The sequence below is a fragment of the Manis javanica genome, chromosome 10, assembly GCF_040802235.1.
Source record: "Manis javanica isolate MJ-LG chromosome 10, MJ_LKY, whole genome shotgun sequence".
NCBI lineage: Eukaryota > Metazoa > Chordata > Mammalia > Pholidota > Manidae > Manis > Manis javanica.
In genome coordinates, this window is record NC_133165.1 from 73729366 (window position 1) to 73749061 (window position 19696).

Here is a 19696-nt window from a genome sequence, read left to right on the forward strand (position 1 = left end):
TTTTCTGGGAAACTGATCTCTCTCTACTGCTGGTCCATGTGAGTCAAAATATGGCTTGACCAACTTCCTGGTATGGACTCATGAGCGACGTCTGGCCAATCGGTATATATATTCTACACTCCTGTCCAGTGATAGACTTGGAAACGGGCATGTGATCCAAGCCAACCAGATCAGAGTTAATCCCTGGACATTCACTGGACCTATGGAGAAAGAACACTCTTCTATGGTTGCTAAGCAGGTGGAATGTGCACCTGAATATACTAGGCTTCGCAGTACAGAGCCTAGGGGCCAATGAATGAAGCTGACAGGCAGACAGAGGGACAAGTCCCTCATGATAATTATGTATCCTGGGCCCAGCCATGTCTGACCAGGTGTGTGTTCTTACACAGACGTGATTCCCCAGATCTCCAAGGCAGTCTCCATGCTAGCTCATCAGGAAGAGCTTGAGCACCTGTTAATAACATGATCCTCTGACTTTCATCTGCTGTTGTTCTTGGGTGAACAGCTTCTTCTGGAAGCCTATTGGAGGAAGGGTGACTGGCAGGGTCAGATCCTGGTGTTCTTGGGTCCTTGGTCATAATCTCATCCATAATACTGTCAAACACCATCAACACTCTTGGCTGGGGTCATGCTGTCATTTCCCCATTCGTGTTCAGATAGGATATAAGTTTGCTAAGAGTCTTGTGTCAACAGCACCAACAGATATTTGCAGGGTCATGTCACTAGCTTTATCACCCACAAAACTGTTCATGAACTGTGGCTATAATACCTGAAAAAGTGTGAAATGGAAAAACACCCAAACTTCTCTCTCCTGTGATGTTTGTATACAACCAATCACTAGCAATTGTCACAAATGACTTTAATTTGAAATAAAATACCCTTTCCATTATACTTTAAAAAGTATGCAAATACCACAGCCAAGTCTTTCAACTAATACAAAGCCTTAGTTGAGGAAGTAAGCTTGTTAACTCCACCCCATTCTCAGAGCCTACAAAATATTAAATATGGTGCAAAGAAGCCTAAAAACCAATTTAAAAGTTCAAACCACAGATTATGCATTGGTGCTACTGGATAGAAAGTGTCATTTTAAACACATAACACACAAAACATAACACATAACACATAAACAATACACATAAAAATATATTGCCAGTAAAAAATTTTAGCTGTGATGGCATAAATCTTTTTGTGCTTTAATTATGCCACATTTTGCCTGCTGGCTTAAAGAAATCACAGCCCTGGAAATGATTCCAGATTTAATTTTTGCACTTCTGTGCAAACTCCTGAGGGTAATGTATTTCTCCCGTAACAGGAACATTCCCCTATGCAAGCTCCCTCTTCCCAGGCTCTGTGGGGCATTCTGTGCCCAGTGGTAGGAATAATGCTGAAGCCATTAGCGACATAAATCCCTTAGAGGACAAGGTATGGGTGATTCGAAAGATATGGAGTGAAACTGAACAAATTAGGCCTGCCCCTGTTGTTTTATCTTTATTTATTAATGGCAATAATTCTGTCCTAATCTTCTTCACTGCTTTTTATCAATTATGTGTCATGTAAAGCTCTTCAAACGATTTTCATTGACTTCTACCCTCTTCTCCTGCACAGGTGAAGACACAGATAGCTCTGAGCCCTAGGATGAGGTCACGCGGTCAAGAGATTCTTGTGCTTCCTGCTCTTAAGGGAGTCTGTAGAGATTCATCCTCTCCTCCCAGAAATGAGAACTTATAACTGATGAAGTTGAAAGGAAAGGAGCGATACATAGCAGCAATTCACCGGAGAGTTCCGCTTTATTAGGGAAAGGTGCTGGGTTATATAGGAAGGGGCATGAATTGATTGAGGTGTCACTTCTACGGGGCTGGTGGCTGTTGACTAGGTGCTGGGATTGGGAGGGGGGCGGGGGCGAGAGGTGATTGGGCTTCAGGTGGCGCTGGCGGGAACTGAGGACCCCAAAGAGAAGCCGGAAGTTTGCCATGTTACTGGTGGGGACCCTTCATTCCCCCCTTTCTCCTCTATGGGTTTGTGGACGTTGCTTTCTCTCTGGCTGCTTCCTGCTGAACAGGGGCGGAGAAGGGAGTGAGGGCTTGAGGATTGGGAGGAAAGGGTTGATAGGACTCCCCACAGTAAGGATGAGTAGATGTGGACTTCTTCAGGTTTGGAAATCAATGAAGGTTCCCTGTAACTATAGGTTGGCCAAGAGGATATAGGTGTCAGGAGCCAGGCGTCTGCGGCCATTGTTTCCAGGACAGTTTCCAGTGGAGAGAGGGGTCCATCTCAGCATGTGGTAAGGAGGTCACGTGAGGGTGAGGGAATCTTCTGTGGCCAGAAGCTGGTAGTTCCTGAGTAAAAGCTGGTTGAAAGCTTGATTAGAGATTTTTCCGACTTGGGATTTGATGAACTTTATTATACAGGGTAAGACGAGACAGGCGAGAAGAATGACTATTATGGGGCCTGCGATGAGCCAGAGCTAGGTGAGGAGGGGGTTTGTTAGTATTGAAGAGAATGGGTTGGAATTGGAAGCAGAGTGGAGGCTGGAGGCAAGGTCGGTGAGTTTGGTAATGTTAGTTTCTACAAAGCCGGATTCGTTGATGTAATAGCAGCACTCTTCCCGGAGGAAGACGCAGGTGCTGCCCTTCTCGGCTGTAAGCAGATCTAGGGCCCGCTGGTTTTGAAGGGTGACTTTAGCTAGTGAAGTGACTTGTCTTTGGAGAGAGGCTAGAGAATCGGCAGTGGATGTCATGGCTCCCTCAAGTTTGGCGTTGAGATTTCTAACTGCCTATAGAGAGTGACTCAAGGCTTCTCCCAAAAACCCTGCCCCAATGGCTGAGGTGATCAAAGAGCTACTGACCATGATGAGAAGGAAAGCAGCTCTTTTTGTGCGCGAGGGCAAGGGAGGTTGGAGCTCAAGGAATTCTGCCATGCTGTAAAGTGTTAACTGTGGGATTAGGGTGACGAGAATGCAGGGTGTATCGGAGTTGAGAGGCAGTGAGTTGAAAAGACTGCCATTACACCAAAAGAAGTGTCCCAGTTGCATAAAAGTCTTAGAGCCGGAGGTAGGGGTGTAGATAGAGAGGCAGTGAAGTGAACTGGAGGGGGGGTGGAGTTGGGCCTACACAGTGGTGGATGGTGAGATTATCTGCGTATTCTGGTTCCCATAGGGGTATGTCTGCCAGGGGGCAGAGGGGTTGTCTTTCTGCATGGAAGGAGTAGTTGGAAATATTAAGGGGCACGGCGGCCAGCAGTGGGCGCTGTAGTGATGCGCACAAGAAACAATTGGCTGTGTTAAGGGTGTGGTTGAGAAAGATGGTGGTGTCCTGAATGAGCTGTAATGAAGAGTAGGAGAAATGGGAAGAGGGGCGGGGATAAGAAGATGAAGAGGCGCCATCAAGAGTTTGGATAATGACTTTTTCGGAATGTCTGATATCTGATGCAACTTGAGAGATCTGGGAATGAGAGGGAACATACTTTTGAGAGATATGAAGGGTACCGTGGGGGTCGAGGACCCCCCCCATAGTAAACTGAGGCTGTGACTCTGGCAGCTCATCGAGAGTCCCAGGGATCTGGGATTGATAAGGAGAATGAACCATTGGGATATTTCATGAAACGGTTGGAGGAGTAATACTGTGGGTACTGAAAGTTACTCATGTAGTGAATTGCACAAGACCAGTAGGGACATCCCCTGTAGGTGTCTGGCTATCGCCTGCAATAGGCTTGTTTTTGGTCATAGAGGAAGCAGAGGTAGGGAGAATAAGGGTAGCTGCTAGTGAACACTTCGGTGGAGGGAGGAAAGTGGAGGTATAAAGGCTCAGAGCAGCTTTTCAGAGGGCAGTCTGGTGTGGCAATGAGGGCAGTAACTTTTGTTTGATGCTGTGTGTAAGTCTCTCTGACTTTGAATCGCCATACAAAGGAGGCTGGGGTGGTGGGGAAGACAATAGGAATGAGGGGAAAAAAAGCGAGAGAGCAGTAAAGGAGGAAAAAGTCATGATTCGGGTATGGATGGCAAAGGGGGTGAAAGGGATTTTGGAGGAAAGAGGACAGTAAGGTCAGGAGTCTGGAGGGAGGGAGAGTCTGTAAACTTTTGTAGGTTAAGAGATCTTTTAGGTGATCTGGGGACAGAATGGTAAGGGCGCCCTGAATGTCAGTTTATGAGCTTCTTTCTGCAAGAGCTGTCTAGCAGCTAATGCTCGTAGGCAGGGGGCTCATCCCCGAACTGTGGGGTCTAATTGCTTGGAGAGATAAGCTACTGGGGCAAAGGATGGGCCATAATATTGGCCTAGGACTCTTAGAGCTTGACTGGACCTCTCATGAATGTATAATGAGAAGGGCTTCGACAAATCAGGAAGATGGAGAGCTGGGGCTTCCACAAGGGCTTGACAGAGCTTAATGAAGGAGTGTCGGGGTGAGGAGGATAATGGTTTTTTAGGGGGGGCTCTTGCTGAGGTCGTATAGGGGTCTTGCCAACAGGGAGCAGGGAGAAGTTAGGGATCTACGCTCTAAAATATCTAGCCAGGCTTAGAAAGGAAAGGATTTCTGTCTTTGTTTTGGGAATGGGCAGGTCAGAGAGGAGCCATTTTCTGTCTAAGGTAATGGACTTTCTTTGTTGAGATAGAAGGAATCTGAGGTAAGTGACAGGAGGGGAAGAGATTTGAGCTTTGACAGGGGATACTCGGTAACTTCTGGACGCTAGAAGGTTAAGTAGGGAGGCAGTGTCAAGTTGAGACTGTCCTCACGAGAGACTGCAGAGTAGAAGATTGTCCATGTATTATAATAAGGTGGACTTGGAGTGATCATGATGAAACTGTTTGAGGTCCTGAGCTAGAACCTGTCTAAAAATATGGGGACTATCTCAGAAGCTTTGTGGCAAAATTGTCCAAGTGAGTTGTTCAGAATGTCTTGTGTATGGATCCGTCCAGGTGAAGATGAAAATATCTTGGGAGCAGGGGCTTAGAGGGATAGAAAAATGGGTCCTTGAGATCTAGGACTGAGAAGTGGGAAGCCGAGGCAGGGATCTGTGATAAAAGGCTGTATGGATTTGGAACTAAGGGATGGATAGGGACAACGGCTATGTTGATGAGGCAAAGGTCTTGGACAAGGTGGAAAGATCTGTTGGTTTTTTTAACAGCTAATATGGGGGTATTAAATGGGGAGTGAGTGGGTCTGAGGTAATTTTTGTTTAAGAGATCTTGAATGGTGGGTTGGAGGCCTATGAGGGCTGAATTGGTTATGGGGTATTGGGCCTGACAGATATACTGAGAGGGGTCACGTAATTTGATAGAGGCAGGGGACATAGGGCCACGGAGGGGCTTGTAATGTCCTAAACTTGGGGATTTACAGGGTGTATGAGGGCAGAACCGGAGCTTTCATTTGGTAGAGGGGGGTTGTTGGCTATGAGGGCCATCAGAAAGGGGGTACTGGGGGCTGTGGGAGTGGATATAGTTATGGAAACGTGGAGGAGGGAAAGGATGTCCCATCTTAGTAAAGGGATGGGACACTGGGGCATAACCAGGAAGGAGTGGGAGAAAGGTATGGGATTGTCTTGGATTGTGCATAAAGGTGGTGGGGGGGTTTAATTGGAAAATCTGTTTACCTCTTACCCTGACTATTGGAGTAATGGCAGGCATGGTAGGGCCCCCGTATTCTTGCAAGACTGAGAAGGTGGCTCCTGTGCCTAGGAGGAAGGAGATGGGGCGACCGTCTACTGTTAAAGTAACCCTGGGCTCCTGTTTGGTGATGGAAATGGTCAGGCGAGAAGCCCCTGGGCCCCATCAATCTTCTTCTGCCAGCCCCACTACGGCGGGCTTAGGATGGGGGTTGTTCATCCAGCCTCCCCTTCGGGTGGTTGGGCAATCAGACCCCCCAGTGGCCCTTTTTGTGGCATCTGGGGCATGGGGTGGTAGGAGATCTGGGGGAGGGGCACACCCTTGACCAATGTCCCTCTTTTCCACACTTGAAACAAGCTCCTGGGGGGTGGGGCTTGTTTGTAGAGGGGCGCTCAGGTTGTGGTTTTATCAGCTGGGCCAATATTTGGAAATTGACCTGATCAGCCTTTTGTTTATGGCGTTCTTTCTCCTCCTCCCGCTTATGGAAGACTTTAAAGGCCACTGTTAGGATCTCAGTCTGTGGGGTAGTGGGGCCCTGTTCTAACTTTTTGAGTTTAGCTTTAATGTCGGGGTAGCTTTGAGCTAGGAAGTATGTCATAAGGACATGTCTTCCTTCAGGTGTTTCTGGGTCCAGGCTGGTATACTGTAATAGGGCTTGAGTGAGTCTGTCTAAGAAATCGGAGGGGGTTTCATCTCCCTTTTGAATTATGTCTTGGAGCTTTTGAAAATTGACTACTTTACAAGCTGCCTTTTTCAGACCTGCTATTAAGTAGGAGGCAAAAATATCTCGAGAGCGGAGACTCATGGCGGTGTTATAATCTCAGTGTGGGTCTTGTTCGGGGACAGCAGTGGGGCCAGGGGGATAGGTGGGGTCTGTCCTGTGGGTTTCGGTAGCCTGTGTTTGGGCCAAGTCTCAAACTCATCTACGCTCTTCAGGGAGGAGAGTATTGGCCAGGAGCATGAAAATGTCATGATGTGTGAGGCTGTAAGACTGGAGGGTCTATTGAAACTCCCTGATGTATGTCATGGGATCAGTGGAAAAGGAACTTAGGCGTTTCTCTAGTTGGGCTAAATCTCTTAAGGAGAAAGGGACGTGAACGCGCACGATGTCTTCGGATTTTGCTACCTCCCGGAGGGGGGCGATAATTTTGGGAGGCTCTCGGGACTGAGTCTGAGGGGGACTGAAGGGTTCTGGCTCAGTCTGTGGGGGAGTGACGCGGTCTAGCCGTGCCTAGTCGAGCAGGTCCTGAAGTGCAGAAGGGGGGCAAAGAAAATAAAGAAAGATAGAATTGGACCCACATGTCGCCAGCTAGCAGCTCAGCTGCTTACTTCTGCCACTCTAGTTGGGCTTGAATTCATGACTCTGAATTAAGAGTCCCATGCTCTACTAACTGAGCTGCAGCAGGGCTCTAGTTAATTGCTTATGGAATGCGTACACAGTATGTTCTTTGTTCTCCATTCCTGCCACTTCCGCAAGTGGGGGAAGGGCATATTTAGAAGCAGGGGCGGTGTTTCTACACATCTTCAAGGTCTCCCTATTTTCAGAGTGAGGGGTCTTGGCAAGATATGTTTTTGTGGACAGATAACTTCTAAGGACTGCACTGGTTGTTCTCTAGCTTGTGCTTTCCCATGCGGCGTTCAGACATGGGGGAAGGTGCTTTCCCATTCTCCCTACAAACTTGTGAGAAGACAAAGGCGGTCCCTAACAGGGGAGAAACAGGTGATGAGGGCAAAGACGGAGGAGGCTCCTGGGACCTAGTTAAAGGGGGGCTGAAAGGCTCAGGCTTAATCTGCAGGGAATGAAGGTGGAGGAGGTGAGATGGGGGAGGAGATGGTTGGGGAGGAACGGAGAAGGGCTGTTGTAGGAGAAGAAGGGGAAGGGAGTGAACGGGAGGCTTCTGTGGGGGCAGCGGCTTACAGGCTAGGAGAACTTGGGAGGGGGCGGGGAGAGGAGGAGGCGGAAAGCTTCAATATAGGGAATCTCCTTCCATTTTTTCAGGCACTGGCAGTAGTTAAAAAGATCGCAAGTGATGTTAGGATCAAGAGTTCCCCCTGCGAGCCATTGGTTGTTATTGTCTAGGGGGTATGTCGGCCAATCTTGGGAACAATATTTATGGAGAAGTTTTGGTTTTATATCAGGCATCAGGGAGAGGGTAGCCAGATGCTTAAGCAGGCATTCAAGAGGTGAACTTTCAGGGAGGGATGAGGAGGCTCCCATGGCTAAAGGACAGAGAAGGAGACAAACAGGGGAAGACGAACAGAGATCCTCGGACTGGAAGCAGACCGCAAGGAGACAAAGGGTGTCCCCTATGATCCTTGGTGGTCTGCGGAAACTCGTATATGAGTCGGAATTTCTTAGGAAGTGTGGGTCGTCACCCAGACTTCCCTAAGAAGGCAGAGTGCCGGATTCACGAGGTACCTAGCGCTAGGCGTTTTCGGTGGACGGAGCAGAAGGAGGAGGGGGGGAAAAGGGAGTGTTCTCATCCACAAAGGAGTCACCTCATTTATGGCTGTTGGAGGGGGGTGCCTGAGAGTCGGCCGCAGCCGTGAAGGCCTGAGGCGGGGATTTATGACTGTCGGAGGAGGGGCCTGAGGGTCAGCCGCAGCCGTGAAGGCCTGAGGCAGGGAGAGTTCCCTCCTCATCCCCGAGTGTCAGGGCCTTGCCGGACGATCACGGTCAATGGCACTGCGATAGCTCGGGGAAGAGTGGCCCACCCCGGGGAAATTTTGCTTAAAAAGTTTCAGCACTGATTGAAGGGACGGTGAATGCGTTTATGACTGTCGGAGGAGGGGCCTGAGCATCCGCCGCAGCCGTAAAGGCTTGAGGCGGGGATTTATGGCTGTCGGAGTAGGGGCCTGAGGGTCCGGCCTGAGGGTCCGCCGCAGCCGTGAAGGCCTGAGGCGGGGAGAGTTCCCTCCTCATCCCTGAGCATCAGGGCCTTGCTGGACGATCACGGTCAATGGCACTGCGATAGCTCGGGGAAGAGTGGCCCACTCCGGGGGGAAAACTTACCTAAAGGCCAGAGAGGAGTGGTGAGTGTGAGGAGCCAGCGCCGGAAAAAGAGGACGAGGGCAAGCTGCTGCTGGTGTCAGGGGGTAGATGGGGCCCAGTTGGGGTGTCCCGTCTCCTGGGTTTCGGCACCAATGAAAGGAAAGGAGCGACACATAGCAGCAATTCACCGGAGAGTTCCGCTTTATTAGGGAAAGGTGCTGGGTTATATAGGAAGGGGCATGAATTGATTGAGGTGTCACTTCTACGGGGCTGGTGGCTGTTGGCTAGGTGCTGGGATTGGGAGGGAGCGAGAGGTGATTGGGCTTCAGGTGGCACCAGTGGGAACTGAGGACTGTGAAGAGAAGCCGGAAGTTTGCCATCTTACTGGTGGGGACCCTTCAATATTCATAAGGCACCTACCTGTCAATCCTTCCTTTGTGCACAGCTAAAGCATTATAGAATTAGGAACAATCTATGATTTAGCTCAGTGATGGATTGGATTATTTGTGTTGAAGCTTGAAGTTTGCTTTTGGTACAAAAACTGTTACCTGAGGTAATTGGATCATTTCCCTCTCTCTCCAACCCCAAGCCAGTATCTTCTTATTTAAAATAATATACATGTAGATATGACTCAGAATAAATAAATTCTGTATTAAAATTTAATTTCTGCTCCTATATTGGTATTGGTTCTCAAGCTGACCCAAGGAGCTCTTCTTTCTGTCAGCTATATATGTAAATGGTATTTACTGTGTGGGAAATTAAAACTGAGACATTTAAAAAGTATTTATAAATTCAGTTAAAAATAAATATGAAGGCATTTTTGTTGAAAAATAGCCATGTGTACCAAAACCAATTTAGTAAGAAGAGTGGCATCCTTCCATACTTGGGAATGTCTTCAGTGCCTGCCTTAATTAAAGACAGCTGGATTCTTACCTGCTTCTGCATCTAATTTGTTGAACTGTCACACCCATTAGTAAACTCCACTCCTAGTCTTGAGAGAGTGAGAGTGAAAAGGGAGAGTAACACCATAGCATTTGGTGAGAATATTTTTGACCTCAGTGTGTCCCTTGAAAGGGTCGTGGAGTTCCCCAGGGTTCGCAGGCCACTTTGAGAACTGCTGGTGCAGACTGTAAAGAGCATAACTTAGCATTATTATCATAGAAATGTTAAGGAATGGGTGATAGGAGTACCGTCCCTAGATTTTAGATGTAAGCCTCAACCCACATGTGTAGGATACGATTTAATTAATAATATAGTTACATTTAATAACCAAAAGACATATAGCTTGCATTTTATATAACCTGCTTAAACTTTATATAGCCTTAGACACATATCTAAAAGTCCATATAATCTTACACGCTTAAAGAAAAAATCATAGCCCACACACTTAACCAACACGGTGTCTTATGCCATTTTCTGTTTAGCACCTAGCATGTAGCTTACATGAATTACTAATCACAATATACTAGGGGAAACATAAAAATTAAATGTTAAATAGCTACTATTAGAATAAATACTGATATTTACTTAAGGGTAATAAGCTGAAATTATGTAAACTGACAGAAAAAGGATTGTATTGTTCATAATTTGAAAAAATGTTCAACATTCTGTAAACCATAAAAAGATACAAAAATAAAGACCCTCCTGCATGATGTCAGGAGATGTTATGACTTTAGTTGGGTGTTTCGTCTCCTCATTCATCTCACTCACCGACACTGTCCTTTCCTTCGTGACTCACAACTCAGCTGGAGCTGGACTCTGGCACCGAGCCCATTCCAAATCTGATGTGCAAACACAGACGTGTTCTGAGGCATGCTGGCCACGTGGAAGGCAAAGGGTGTGCTCTGGCCAGGTGCACCTAGGGAGTTCTTACTCAAGCCACCCCAGAGAGGGGCCGTGCCACCAGTGCTCCCACTTTGTCCTTGCCAAAGCTGAACACCCCAGTGGTGGAGCTGCTGTGGGGGGCAGCCAGCTCATCCCAAAGCCCCCACTCTGAGCAGGGCCTGCTGACACCCCAGAGGTGAAGGGCGATGAGGTGCTGCTGCCAAACATTGAGCTACTGGTCCCACTGCTGGTGGTCTGGGTCATAGCTTCAAAGCTCGAGGTGGTGGCTGCAGAAAAGGAAGAAGCAATATCATCTTACTCCAGTAAGGATCCCTAACATCCAAGAGACAAACAACAACAAATGTTGGTGAGTTTGCAGACAAAAGAGAACCTTCCTACAATGCTGGTGGGAATGTAAATTACATCAAACATTGTGGAAAGCAGTATGGAGGTTCCTCAAAAACCTCAAAATGGAAGTATGATTTGACCTAGGAATTCCACTCCTAGAAATTTACCCTAAGAATATAGCAGCCCACGTTGAAAAAGACAGATGCACCCCTATGTTTATGGTAGTACTATTTACAATAACCAAGAAATGGAAGCAACATAAGTGTCCATCAGTACATGAATGGATAAAGAAGATGTGGTACATACACACAATGGAATATTATTCAGCCAAAAGAAGAAAACAAATCCTACCATTTGCAACAACATGGATCGAGTGGAGGGTACTATGCTCAGTGAAATAAGCCATGTGGAGAAAGACAAGTACCAAGTGATTTCACTCATATCTGGAGTATAAGAACAAAGAAAACCTAAAGGCACAAAACCGCAGCAGACTCACAGATCAAGAGAATGGAAAAACAGATACCAAAGTGAAAGGGACTGGGAAGAGTGGGTGGGAAGGGAGTGAGAAGGGGAATAAGGGGCATTAGGATTAACATAACTGATGTAGAGAGGTGGGCACGGGGAGGGTAGTATAACACACAGAGAAGACAAGTAGTGACTCTATAGCATCTCACTACACTGATGGACAGTGACTGTAATGGTGTATGAGGGGGGGAACTTGATAATGGGGGAAGTCTAGTAACCACAGAGTTGCTCATGTAACTATAACTAATGATATCTGTTTTGTTAACTGTTAGTTCATTCTTGGGTTCTGTGAGTCGGCTGTGGTTTTGTGCCTTCAGTTTTTTTTCTGTTCTTATGCTCCACAGATGAGTGAAATCATTTGATACTTGTCATTCTCTGCCTGGCATATTTCACTGAGCATAATACCCTCTAGCCCCATCCACGTTGCTGCGGATCCTTCTTTCAGTTCTTAAAGCTCTGCAACTTAAGTACAGAATAGGTTTAGCAGAATACTTGGTAAATCACTTAAAATATATCTGCTTCAGGTGAGAATACCATCTCTCTGTTTAATGCAGCACTATTTACAACTGCCAAGATATGGAAGCAACCTAAGTGTCCATCAGTAGATGAATGGATAGAGAAGAGGTGGCACATATACAAAATGTTCCACTATTCAGCCATAGGAAGGAAACCAATCCTACCATTGCAACAACATGGATGGAGCTAGAGGGTATTACGCAAAGTGAAATAAGATAGGAGGAGAAAGACAAGTACCAAATGATTTCCGTCATTTGTGGAGTATGAATACAAAGCAAATCTAAAGGAACAAAACATCAGCAGGCTCACAGACTCCAAGAAGCGACTAGCGGTTACCAAAGGGGAGGGGCGTGGAAGGGAGAAGAGGATTCAGGGGAATTCTGACTGGTGCACATGGTGTGTGTGGGTTCCGGGGAAAACAATGTAGCTCAGAGAAGACAAGTAGGGACTCCGAGGCATTGTGCTATGCTGATGGACAGCGGCGGGCAATGGTGTATGGAGCGGCTCAATAATGTGGGTGAATATAGTACCCACATTGTTTCTCTTGTGAAACCTTCAGAGCAGTGGATATCAGTGGTACCTTAATGAAAAAAAGAAAAAGAAAAAAAAGTTCAGATTATGCCTTTGACATTTACGAAAGCATTCAATGCGATTCTTTACCTTTCACTTTTCTGCTGTCCCGCCAACGGGTATACTGCTTAGTACCTGGTGCCCGGGGCAGCCGCGCAGGCCTTGAGGCTAGGGGTTGGCCTCCGCGTCATGGGGGTGAGGTTGGGGTGCCTGAGTCACGAGCCCTGAGCTGCCATTCGCGCGCAGTCTCCTGGCAACTTGGAAGGGCGCGCTGTCAGCGCACAATCGCACCCGCCTCTAGTTCAGGCGCGCTGGTGAAGGGAGTCAGTGTGGAAGAGAGAGCCCCGAAAGCCGTTCGCCCGCCGGACAGAGCTCGCTAATCTTTCCCAGTTGGTGGGGTTTTCAGCAAGCTCCGCTCCCCGCAGCCCGCACCCGGTCCGGAGGCCAGAAGCCGGCGCCCGGTCTTCCTCGGAAGCGCTCCCCGCCCCCGTAAGACCCGCAAGCCCCGCCGCGCCGGCTCCCTTGGCCCGCCGCGATCACATTCCCCCTTCAGTCCCAACTCCTTTCCTCGGGTACCCTCGGAGGCCTCATCGCCGGTAAGACAAGCTGACCCTCCCCAGACCGAGGACGACTTGTCGTTGAAAGTATTTTTTTCTTAAGTCCTGAGTGGGTTTTGTGTCCTTTCCACCTCTTCAAACACTTTGGTGCGCGTCCACCTGCCTAACTTTAGCGTTTGCTGTGAGATGTACTTCCAGAACTGCTCCCTTATTTCAGTCCCTTTTTTGGGTCATTTTGCTGTTCCTTAGATTTTTAATTTTTAACTCCTCTGGTATCATTAGTTTACACTTACATGAGCAACACTGCAGTTACTGGACTCCCAGTATTATCATGTCCGCCCCTCACCCCCCATTATAGTCACTGCCCATCAGCGTATTGAGGTGCTGTAGAGTCACTACTTGTCTTCTCTGTGTGCTATAATGCCCTGCCCGTGCCCACCCCCCTACATCAGCTCTGCTGATCTTAATGCCCCTTATTCCCCTTCTCGCTCCCTTCCCACCCACCCTTCCCAGTCCCTTTCCCTTTTGTATCTGTTAGGCCATTCTCGGGTTCTGAGAGGCTGCTGCTGTTTTGTGCCTTCAGTTTTGTCTCTGTTCTCTCGCTCCACAGATGAATGATTCTGTGAAAATGGTTCTATGAGGCTGCTGCTGTTTGGTGCCTTCAGTTTTTTCTCTGTTCTCTCGCTGCACAGATGAGGGAAATGATTTTATACTTGTCTTTCTCTACCTGGCATATTTCACGGAGCATAATACCCTCTATCCCCATCCACGTTGTCGCGAATTCTTCTTTCAGTTCTTAAAGCTCTGAACTTTAATACAGAGTGGGTTTAGAATACTTGGTAAACCACTTAAAATATACCTGCTTCAGGTGAGAATACCATCTGTCTATTTAATGCAGCACTGTTTAGAGCAGTCAAGATGTGGAAGCAACCTAAGTGTCCATCACTAGATGATTGGATAGAGAAGAGGTGGCACATGTACCAAATGTTACACTATTCAGCCATAAGAAGGAAAGCAATCCTACCATTTGCAACAACATGGATGGACCTAGAGGGTATTACGCTCAGTGAAATAAGACAGGAGGAAAAAGACACGTACCAAATGCTTTCCGTCATTTGTGGAGTATGAATACAAAGCAAATCTGAAAGAACAAAACAGCAGCAGGCTCTCAGAGTCCTGGAAGCGACTAGCAGTTACCAAAGGGGAGGGGCATGGAAGAGGGACGAGGATTCTGGGAAATTCTGATTGGTGCACATGGTGTGTCTGGGGTCACGTGCAAGACAGTGTAGCTCAGAGAAGACAAGTAGGGACTCCGTGGCATCGTACTACGCTGATGGACTGAGGCTGGCAATGGGGTATGGGGGAACTGAATAATTTGGGTGAACATAGTACCCACATTGGTTCTCTTGTGAAACCTTCAGAGCAAAATATATCAATGATACCTTAATGAAAAAGAAAAAAGAAAAAAAAAGTTCCCAATATGCCATTAACATTTATGAAATACTTCAATGCTTTTCTTTTCATTTTACTGTTCTGATGTCTCGCCAACGGGTCTATTGCTCAGTACCTGGTGCCCGCGGAACCGCGATGGCCTAGCTATCCTGCGGGGAACCGCGGCGTGGGGGTGGGGCCTGAGCCGCTAGCCCCGAGATGCCATTCTCGCGCCATCTCCGGCAACTTGGGAGGGCCCGCCATCAGCGCATTATGCCCGCCGGCCTCTAGTTCAGGCGAGCTGCTGAAGGGAGTCAGTGTGGAAGAGAGAGACGCGGAAGCCGCTCGCCCGCCGGACAGAGCTCGCTGATCTTTCCCAGTTGGAGGGGTTTTGAGCAAGCTCCGCTCCGCGCAGCCCGCCCCGGGTCCGGAGGCCAGGAGCCGGCGCCCTGTCTTCCTCGGAAGCCCCGCCCACCCCGTCAGCCCCGCAAGCCCCGCCGCGCCGGCTCCCTTGGCCCGCCGCGATCGCATTCCCCCTTCAGTCCCAGCTCGTTTCCTCGGGTCCCCTCGGAGGCCTCATCGCCGGTAAGACACGCTGACCGTCCCCAGACCGAGGACGCCGTGACTTGGAAAGAATTTTTTTCTTATGTCCTAAGTGGGTTCTGTGCCCTTTCCACCTCTACAACCACTTTGGTCCGCGTCCACCTGCCTCCCTTTAGTGTTTGCTGTGAGATGTGCTGCCAGAACTGTTCCCTTCTTTCAGTTCCTTTTGTGGGTCATTTTGCTGTTCCTTCGATGTTTAATTTTTAACTCCTCTGCTGTTATCATTCGTTTACAGTTACATGAGCAACACTGTGCTTACTGGACTCCCCGTATTATCCAGATTCCCCCTCATACCCCATTATAGTCACTGTCCATGAGCATATTGAGATGCTACAGAGTCACTACTTGTCTTCTCTGTGTGCCATACTGCCCTCCACTTGCCAACCCGCCTACAGCAGCTATGATGATCCTAATTCCCCTTACTCCCCTTCTCACTCCCTTCCCACCCAACCTTTTCAGTCCGTTTCCCTTTGGTATCTGTTAGGTCATTCTCGGGTTCTCGGAGGTTGCTGCTGTTTTGTGCCTTCAGCTTATTCGGTGTTCTAATGCTCCACAGATGAGTGAAACCATTTGATACTTGTCTTTCTTTCCCTGGCACTCAGCATAATACCCTCTTGCGCCATCCACGTTGTTGCGAATCCTTCCTTCAGTTCTTAAAGCGCTGATCTTGAATACAGAATCTGTATATCAGAATACTTACTTGGTAAATCTCTTATAATATACCTACTACAGGTGAGAATATCACGTGTCTGTTTACTCCCGCACTATTGACAACGGCCAAGATACGGAAGCATCCTAAGTGTTCATCTGTAGATGAATGGATAGAGAAGAGGGTGCACGTAATCAAAATATTACACTATTCAGCCATAAGAAGGAAACCAATCCTTCCTTTTGCAACAACATCATGGAGCTAGAGGGTAGTGTGCTCGGTGAAATAAGACAGGCGGTGAAAGACAAATACCAAACGATTTCTCTCGTTTGAGGAGTATGAATGCAAAGCAAACCTAAAGGAACAAAATAGCAGAAGGCTCACAGACTGAAGGCGCGACTAGCGGTTCCCAAAGGGGAGGGGCGTGGAAGGAAGAAGAGGATTCAGGGCAATGCTGATAGGTGCACGTGGTGTGTGTGGGGTCCCGGGAAAACAATGTAGCTCCGAGAAGACAAGTAGGGACTCCGAGACTTCGTGCTATGCTTTTGGACAGCGGCGGGCAATGCGGTATGGAGGGACTCAATAATATGGGTGAATATAGTACCCACATTGTTTCTCTTGTGAAAGCTGCAGAGCTGTGTATATCAATGATATCTTCATGAAAAACAAAAAAAGAAAAGTTCACGTTATGCCAGTTGACATTCATGAAAGACTTTAGAGGTTTTCTTTCACTTTTCTTTTCTGCTCTCTCGAAAACGGGACTCGTGCAGATTACCTGGGGCCCGGGGCAGCTGCGCTGTCCAAGCTGGCTGTGGGGCTGGCCTCCGCGTCCTGGGAGTGGGGGGTGGGGTGGGGGGTTGGCCTGAGCTGGGAGCCCCGAGCTGCCATTCGCGCGCCATCTCCTGGCAGCTTGGAAGGGCGCGCTGTCAGCCCACAATCCCGCCCGCCTCTAGTTCAGGCGCGCTGGTGAAGGGATTCAGTGTGGAAGAGAGAGAGACGCGGAAGCCGCTCGCCCGCCGGACAGAGCTCGCTGATCTTTCCCAGTTGGAGGGGTTTTGAGCAAGCTCTGCTCCGCGCAGATCGCTCCGGGTCCGGAGGCCAGGAGCCGGCGCCCGGTCTTCCTCGTAAGCCCCGCCCACCTTGTCACCCCCGCAAGCACCGCCGCGCCGGCTCCCTTGGCCCGCCGCGATCGCATGCCCCCTTCAGTCCCTACTCGTTACCTCGGGTCCCCTCGGAGGCCTCATCGCCAGTAAGACACGCTGACCCTCCGCAGACCGAGGACGACTTGACTTGGAAAGTATTTTTTTCTTAAGTCTTAAGTGGCTTCTGTGCCATTTCCACATCTTCAAACACTTTGGTGCGCGTCCTCCAGCCTCCCTTTTGCGCTTGCTGTGAGATGTGCTGCCAGAACTGTTCCCTTCTTTCAGTTCCTTTTTGTGGGTCATTTTGCTGTCCCTTTGATTTTTAATTTTTAACTCCTCTGCTGGTATCATTCGTTTACAGTTACATGAGCAACACTGTGCTTACTGGACTCCCCCTATTATCACGTCCCCTCCTCATACCCCATTATTGTCACTGTCCATGAACTTATTGAAATGCTACAGAGTAACTCCTTGTCTTCTCTGTGTGCCGTATTGTCCTCCACGTGCCCACCCCCCTACATCAGCTATGCTGATCCTAATGCCCCTTACTCCCCTACTCACTCCGTTCCCACCCACCCTTGCTGTCCGTTTCCCTTTGGTATCTCTTAGGACATTCTCGGGTTCTCGGAGGCTGCTGCTGTTTTGTGCCTTCAGTTTTTTCTCTGTACTCATGCTCCACAGATGAGCGAAGCCATTTGATACGTGTCTTTCTCTCCCTGGCATATTTCACTGAGCATAATACCCTCCTGCGCCATGCACGTTCTTGAAAATCCTTCCTTCAGTTCTTAAAACCCTGATCTTGAATACAGAATGTGTTTATCAGAATACCTACTTGGTAAATCTCTTATAACATACCTGCTACAGGTGAGAATATCACGTGTCTGTTTACTGCCGCACTATTGAAAACGGCCAACATATGGAAGCAACCTTAGTGTCCATCTGTAGATGAATGGATAGAGAAGAGGGGGCAAGTAATCAAAATGTAACACTATTCAGCCATAAGAAGGAAACCAATCCTTCCTTTTGCAACAACATCATGGAGCTAGAGGGTAGTGTGCTCGGTGAAATAAGACAGGCGGTGAAAGACAAATACCAAACGATTTCTCTCGTTTGAGGAGTATGAATGCAAAGCAAACCTAAAGGAACAAAATAGCAGAAGGCTCACAGACTGAAGGCGCGTCTAGCGGTTCCGAAAGAGGAGGGGCGTGGAAGGAAGAAGAGGATTCAGGAGAATGCTGATTGGTGCACGTGGTGTGTGTGGGGTCCCGGGAAAACAATGTAGCTCCGAGAAGACAAGTAGGGACTCCGAGACTTCGTGCTATGCTGTTGGACAGCGGCGGGCAATGCGGTATGGAGGGACTCAATAATATGGGTGAATATAGTACCCACATTGTTTCTCTTGTGAAAGCTGCAGAGCTGTGTATATCAATGATATCTTCATGAAAAAGAAAAAAAGAAAAGAAAAGTTCACGTTATGCCTGTGGACATTTATGAAAGACTTCAATGCTTTTCTTTTACTTTTTCTTTTCTGCTGTCTCGCCAACGGGACTCGTGCTAAGTACCCGGCGCCCGGGGCAGCCGCGCTGGCCTAACTGGCTGGGGGCGTGGCCTCCGCGTCCTGGGGGTGGGGTGGGGTGGCCTGAGCCCCGAGCGCGGAGCTGCTATTCACGCGCCGTCTCCTGGCAACTTGGAAGGACGCGCTGTCAGCGCACAATCGCGCCCGCGTCTAGTTCAGGCGCACTGGTGAAGGGAGTCAGTGTGGAAGAGAGAGCCGCGGAAGCCGCTCGCCCGCCGGACAGAGCTCGCTGATCTTTTCCAGTTGGAGGGGTTTTGAGCAAGCTCCGCTCCCCGCAGCCGTACCCGGTTCCGGAGGCCAGGAGCCGGCGCCCGGTCTTCCTCGGAAGCCCCGCCCAGCCCGTCAGCCCCGCAAGCCCCGCCGCGCCGGCTCCCTTGGCCCGCCGCCATCGCATTCCTCCTTCAGTCCCAATTCGTTTCCTCGGGTCCCCTCGGAGGCCTCAACGTCGGTAAGACACGCTGACCCTCCACAGACTGAGGACGCCGTGACTTGGAAAGATTTTTTTTCTTATGTCCTAAGTGGGTTCTGTGCCCTTTCCACCTCTACAACCACTTTGGTCCGCGTCCACCTGCCTCCCTTTAGTGTTTGCTGTGAGATGTGCTGCCAGAACTGTTCCCTTCTTTCAGTTCCTTTTGTGGGTCATTTTGCTGTTCCTTCGATGTTTAATTTTTAACTCCTCTGCTGTTATCATTCGTTTACAGTTACATGAGCAACACTGTGCTTACTGGACTCCCCGTATTATCCAGATTCCCCCTCATACCCCATTATAGTCACTGTCCATGAGCATATTGAGATGCTACAGAGTCACTACTTGTCTTCTCTGTGTGCCATACTGCCCTCCACTTGCCAACCCGCCTACAGCAGCTATGATGATCCTAATTCCCCTTACTCCCCTTCTCACTCCCTTCCCACCCAACCTTTTCAGTCCGTTTCCCTTTGGTATCTGTTAGGTCATTCTCGGGTTCTCGGAGGTTGCTGCTGTTTTGTGCCTTCAGCTTATTCGGTGTTCTAATGCTCCACAGATGAGTGAAACCATTTGATACTTGTCTTTCTTTCCCTGGCACTCAGCATAATACCCTCTTGCGCCATCCACGTTGTTGCGAATCCTTCCTTCAGTTCTTAAAGCGCTGATCTTGAATACAGAATCTGTATATCAGAATACTTACTTGGTAAATCTCTTATAATATACCTACTACAGGTGAGAATATCACGTGTCTGTTTACTCCCGCACTATTGACAACGGCCAAGATACGGAAGCATCCTAAGTGTTCATCTGTAGATGAATGGATAGAGAAGAGGGTGCACGTAATCAAAATATTACACTATTCAGCCATAAGAAGGAAACCAATCCTTCCTTTTGCAACAA